This window comes from Nothoprocta perdicaria, unplaced genomic scaffold (assembly GCF_003342845.1).
Source record: "Nothoprocta perdicaria isolate Ctin4 unplaced genomic scaffold, notPer1 scaffold_7, whole genome shotgun sequence".
Classification (NCBI taxonomy): Eukaryota; Metazoa; Chordata; class Aves; order Tinamiformes; family Tinamidae; genus Nothoprocta; species Nothoprocta perdicaria.
The window spans coordinates 4,383,252-4,389,148 of NW_020455976.1; the positions used below are offsets into that span (position 1 = coordinate 4,383,252).

Genomic DNA, 5,897 nt, shown 5'->3' on the forward strand with positions numbered 1-5,897 from the left:
GGAGGGCCCTGAGCCGTGCGCACCCTGCCGTGCCTCCCGTGCGGAGCCTCCCCGGGACAGACGGGCGCACAGCRGGAGCTCGCACTGCACCCAAGGGCACCCAGCACCACCGGAGGGGCCCTGCTTCCCTCAGCCTCTCCTCGCTGAGCGCCCGCTCAGTCGCTCAGGGAGACTGAGACTGCGCCGTGAAGACAGCTCCCGAGAGCAGAGTAGACAGAGTTATTTCCAGAATGATTAATTCTGTTACCACATGCTGAAGCTTAAAGCTTAGCGTAAGCTTTAAAGGAATGGATTTTGATGTAAAAAGTGAATAAATGAGACAACTGTCAGAACAATGAGTGGTGGAGCAAGCCGAGATGTTTAGCAGAGGACGTGGGAAGCCCTCTGCGCTGGCCAGGCTTCTCCGAAGCTCCTGGTAAAATCCCCACTGCCCTGGAGGCTGCAGAAACAGCCGAGGGTGCCGTGGGCTGCTCCACAGCCGGGAGGGCCCGGAGCGCCCGGCTCCTTCCCGCGGCWCCCGGCTCCTTCCCGCAGCTCCCGTCTCCTTCCCATGGCTCCTGGCATCCCCTTCTTGGCCCCACGGGCCGACACTGGCAGGTCCAGAGCCTGACCCCTTATGGAATGAAAAATACATCCTAAAAGGACCCTCACGACTGCCCCAGCTTCTCATAGTCGCATTATCTTGCCTGCTCTGGTATTCTCCAGCGCAGTAATTGAAAACCTGCTGCTAATTTTTAAAAGTCAGCTTCAACCTGCTACAGGCAGCTCCCAGAAGGACAGTATTTTGGGTAATTGGTTACATAGCAATCATTATGTTTAGCATTTTTCTAGGTCTTTATTCCTGACACTTCTCCCAGAAGACTTTGGAGCAGGTAAACAACACCTAATAACAGCGTCACGATATCCTCTATCCTGATTCCTTGCTTTTAGCCTCATTAGTCATCATGTCTTCTTGTTCTGCAACAATACCAAATTGTATCGACAGATTTTATTTCCTTTTTTAAAACGTATTTCAATATTTTTCTTATATGTCTCTAATGGATCCACCAAAATTTGGGGGATTTTGTTACATTATATCCGCATCTGGAGTCAAATGCTCGTCATGTTTCTCCGTAGTAGCTAATTCAGCTTGGACTGCGCCACACGATCCCCTTTTCCAGTCTTTCCTTACGGCCTCTGAGGAATGCTGCATTGGCTGCGAGGGAATTACGAGGTCTTGGCAAGACACGTTAATATCTTCGCAAAGACTTGTTAGGGACCAAGACATCAGCCTCCAACTATTTCCTTCGATACAGCAGAGCGTTTACAGTGTTTCATTTGTCTTGAGTCAACAGATTGACTTGGATTCATAGAAATGAAGTTCCACCCAAAATAAGACAGCTCTGAAAATACAGCTGGCTTTGTATTGCTGTTGCCTGACTGGTGAGCAGCTCTGAAAGAGAAGTACAAAGTGTCAGATCCCATCAGAGAAATCAGTGGCTCCCGACCCTTCAGTCCGGGGCTGGGAAAAGGAACACACAAGTGGAAGACAGGGCGTGAATTACAGCATCACCTGCTGCACTGGGATTTGAAAGACAAACTACCTACTTCAGTACTTCTGTAAACTCTTGTCTGTCACCATGCAAATTCAGTGGAAATGTTTTTTACCAAAGACCTGCCCATGTTCATACACAAATTTTCTAGCAGAGACGGAAATACACTCCCAGTTTATTATATCTAGCCTCTTCTCTAACACTCAAGGTTATCATTAGCATTCGGAATGACACTGATAATCCCTGAAAGCACCGGAGAGTGAGTATCATATCTGCAGCTGGATCTCTTTGCTAGGAAACTAGTTACACAACATGGAAAGTATTTTTGCTATCTTGTTTTGCATCCCTGATAACAACTTCTCAAATGAAGGACCATATTGTTCAGGCATCACCCGGGGAGGAATCGCTCTCGCAGCCCCAGTGCCATCCACAGTCCCCGTCCCCACAGCGGGTGGCAAGTTCCGAGTTACAGGTTTGGTAGRTAAGGAGCAGTGTCCTGCTGACACTGATCTGAATCTTGGAGTCCAACATGTGCTGTTTCCCTGAAGGTTTTGTGAGCAGCAGCAGCAGCAGTGCTGGCCCAGGACCCCACGTCTGGAAACTATGCACCAGATAACGTATCTGTCAGGCACTCAGAAATCCCCAGCTGAGCCCCTTTTCTTGGCTCCGTGTTGGCCTCTTTACACCTCTGGTGTTGTAAAGGGAAGTGAAACAGCCAGTTCTCATGTATATGTTCAGATTTGAAGAGTCCCCAGATTGTGGAAAATGAAGCAGGGCTGCAAAGTCTGCAGCTGATTTCATATCTGAAAGTCAGACAGGATGCTGGGTCTGTCATTGTAGTTTGGTTTGACAATGGGCCAGCTTCAACACGGCCGTTCCCATCTGCTCCAATGTCAGCTGAGCACTTGCGTGCCATTGCCCTATCCTTCACCATCCCAGTCCAAAGCCAGACTAAAGCCTCCCCAGCTTTCTGAGGAGTGGTATCACAAATCGCAGTCTTGTGCGATGCCATTTGGTGTCACCCTGTGTCATACATCTGACAYGGGGATCTAAACCGAGAGCTCAGTCCAGCAGGTGCACAAGGACGTGTCCCATTCCAGGGGACCTCACTTGGGCCGYGTATATCCTTAGTTAGGCACGTGTTTAAATAGCTCATCAAAGCCATGCTCAAGTGCAGAGGAAAAGTATCCCAGTAGGAAGAGAGGGAACCAGCTCAATGGAGCACACACAAGTAGATGTGTCCAAGCCATCTAGAGGGTAATCCCGCATGTACACACTGCAAATCCACAACATACCTCGCTGTCCRGCTTGGCAGAGCACTGTTACTGCCTCTTGGGAAACAAACATTCCTGATCAAAGCCTGCCCTGCAAAATAAATAATCAAACAAAACTAATGTGCGCCCATGTGTACATATACTGTTCACATGGATTTATATGATGCGTTGCATATGTYAATGTCAGTTCCTGTCAGGGTGTGGGAACTGATGGGAAAATTGTAGCTACATTGAAATAATGGGAATTTTCCTGTAAACTTGAGCATGGCAGAGACGGTTCTCCGAGACTGCAAAAGACTTCTTGTGAAATAAGATAATTACACACCAGCCAGACCTTATTACAAGTAAGTAATAAAGTACAGGCATGTATTTTGTTTTTACTAATGACATTAATGTCTTTTCTGATCATTTGCAGAACTACAGGGAGCAGATACTTAATTTGTACTAATGCATCTCCTGCCCTGCAGAAATCTAGGCAACTCTGTTGACATTTGATTTGTTTTCCCCATCTCTTCTCAGACAATCCAGGGCCTGTTTTCCGCACCATCTGAGCTTCCTCTTCTGCTGTGTAACACTTCAACATTTTTAGCACTTTTCCTTGTTAATCTGTGTGTTGTTTTGTAGTATATAAGTGACACCACGTAAAATTACGTATTGTTGCTGTTAAAGGGGATTTGTGTTTTCCCTCCTCCACAATTTCCTTATCTCCCTTAGTGAAACAGCTGTAACACTCAACTCTGCTGTGCAGATTCATTTCTCTTTCCCCACTGGAGTCCAAGAGAGTTCAAATACACCCGGTCAAAACCATTCACTTTGTAATTTATGGGACATCAACAGCAGGGAAAGAGACAAAATTCGAGCTGGTTAAAACATGTTCTGAAAAATGGATTTGCTGGGTAAAGAGGAGCGGAGAGTTTTCTCTCGCACATTGCACACATACCTCTGTGATTGATTTGTTTTGTTTTGAGCTTCCAGAGTCTGTTTGCACAGACCTGGCCATGGGGCAACGCTGTCCTTCCCTGCTTCCTGGCTGGGAACAAAGCGGAACAGGCAGCAGACGCAACCTGATGTCCTTTACTATGGAAAACACTGACTACAGTTTGTCCCGCCAGGGAAATCAGTGCCTTGAGTCTATGAGTAATCTGCTGGCTTCACAGGAACGTCTCCGGATGGATTTGGGATGCTGCCCTCGATGGATTTGGGATGCGGCTCTCCACGAGGGCCGCGACAAGAGCGGCGCTGTCCCCAGTGCAGCCGAGCGCCCCGTCCCGCACGCGGGGATCCTGGTCCYGCATGAGGGGACCCCGCGCCAGCACCCCTGGCGCTGGTCCAGCTGAATGGAGACTGCGCTAAGCCGGGAATATGCTCACAAAGCACAGATGAGGTCATTCCCTAGAGTCCGCTTAGGTATTTGGAGCCCTTGACATCGAGAGGAGCGAAAATCTTACGTGTGAGGAATGATATTTAAAGGGAAAGTGCAACTCTTCTTGTGGCACATTAGCTGTGTGTTACCCTTCAGGAGGGGAATGGTGAACCTCTATAAAAGCTGTTTATCCCTWTTGTTAGAGATCCTGTTAGCATATGTCCTTCAATCTTACTCGCTTCAAAAGAGGGACATCAGGAATATCAGCTAATGATATGGAGTCAGAAATCAAGCATTATTTCTGAAATACTCTTTTTTGAACAAATCTGAGGCTGATTTAACCTCTGTGCTGTCCTACYGCGTGACTCAACACCCGTGAAACGTAACGCTTTGCCAAAGGGTCCTGAACTTGACTCTGTGCTCCCAGCTTCAGGCCGCCCGTCCAGGAGGAGATTACACCACGTTTCTCCCTGCGGATCCAGCTAGAACAACACGTACAACGCAGGGAGGCCCAGGGCGGCTCTGCTTCATCCGGGGTCGACTTGTAAGAGATAAAGAAGAGCTCTCGTTCGTTGTTGAACTAACGTAGATCTTTTGCCTGAGTTCAGGCGATGCTGAGCTGGTAAGTGTGAGTTTCTTGCTGCAAAAGGATGTACTGTGCTCCAAATGTATCGCCAGAATTATAGATTGGAGATGTCTTTTTAAAAAAAATGTGCTCTGAATGTGATTTTTTTTTCCAAAAATAACTTGTATTTTGCTCATATTAGAAGAGCAGGATGTTCTTTCCTGTCCTGAAGGGATAAGGAGGAAATGAGAACTATGTTTTTTTAATATGATACAAGCTTCTATTCTTCTGGACAAGTGCTGTGTATCTCGATTCCCTCCCCCGCTGGCCCCAGCGTCAGCGTTTTGTTCCCCGGGGACCTCATTTTGCTTCCATCCACCCTGTTGCTGTCCCAGTGAGGCTCTCCGTGGTCTCTGAGGGATCCTCCACATGTACACCTCTCAGGTCCCAACGCCGCGTGCACCGGCAGCGAAGCAGCCCACCGATGGCAGCACGTGCTGACTATTTCAAGCCCTGTTCCGAATGAATCACGGCCAGTTTGCAGACCCCGAGGGGGCAGGAGGCATCCCTTCCTGCCCTCCGCGCGCGAAGGAAAGAGCCTCTGCTTTGGAGGAAGTGTGGACGTAATGAACTGCACAGWGGTGCTCCATTGTGCTCAAGTCTGACAGGAAACACTTGGGCTTCGATTCAGGAAAGCCTAAATAGTATTCCTCCATAATATTCCTATAGCCCCCAATTATTCTGCTGTATTTGACTGTCTTTAATGTATATCTTCTCACAGACCTCTCCAGAAGGCCTGAAGGAAATGTGGGCACTGGGGAGCGGGGACGGCCTGGGAAGAAACTGCTCCAATTTCCAGCCAAGGGCCCTCCGAAGCAACAGCACCAGGCTGGCAGCTCTCCACTTCCCAACCAAAGAGACTCCAGAGCAGCTGCCTTTACTGACCTCCGCCACGGCACTTTTCTGCAGGAAGACAGACACTTCTTCAAATGCAGACACCTCAACCTGTTTGGGATTTGCTAAAAGCAAAACCAAAGCCCTGAGCTCTGCCAGTGAGCTGGAAGCAGGGGAGCTGAAGGTAACCGTCTTGCTGTGAACTTTTCTCAAGAAAGCAGCTGAATTCGGTGTAATTTCCGAGCAGCTTCCTGCATGGGAGCCGTCTC

The 5,897-nt window shown here is 48.5% G+C and overlaps 1 long non-coding RNA gene across 1 annotated transcript; it reads left to right on the forward strand.

Annotated features, from left to right (window-relative positions):
- Positions 1-4,702: 4,702 nt before the first annotated feature.
- LOC112956995 lies at positions 4,703-5,594 on the forward strand. The gene is made up of 2 exons (XR_003251143.1): positions 4,703-4,791; positions 5,516-5,594. It is a non-coding gene; the product is annotated as an uncharacterized LOC112956995 (long non-coding RNA).
- Positions 5,595-5,897: the final 303 nt, after the last annotated feature.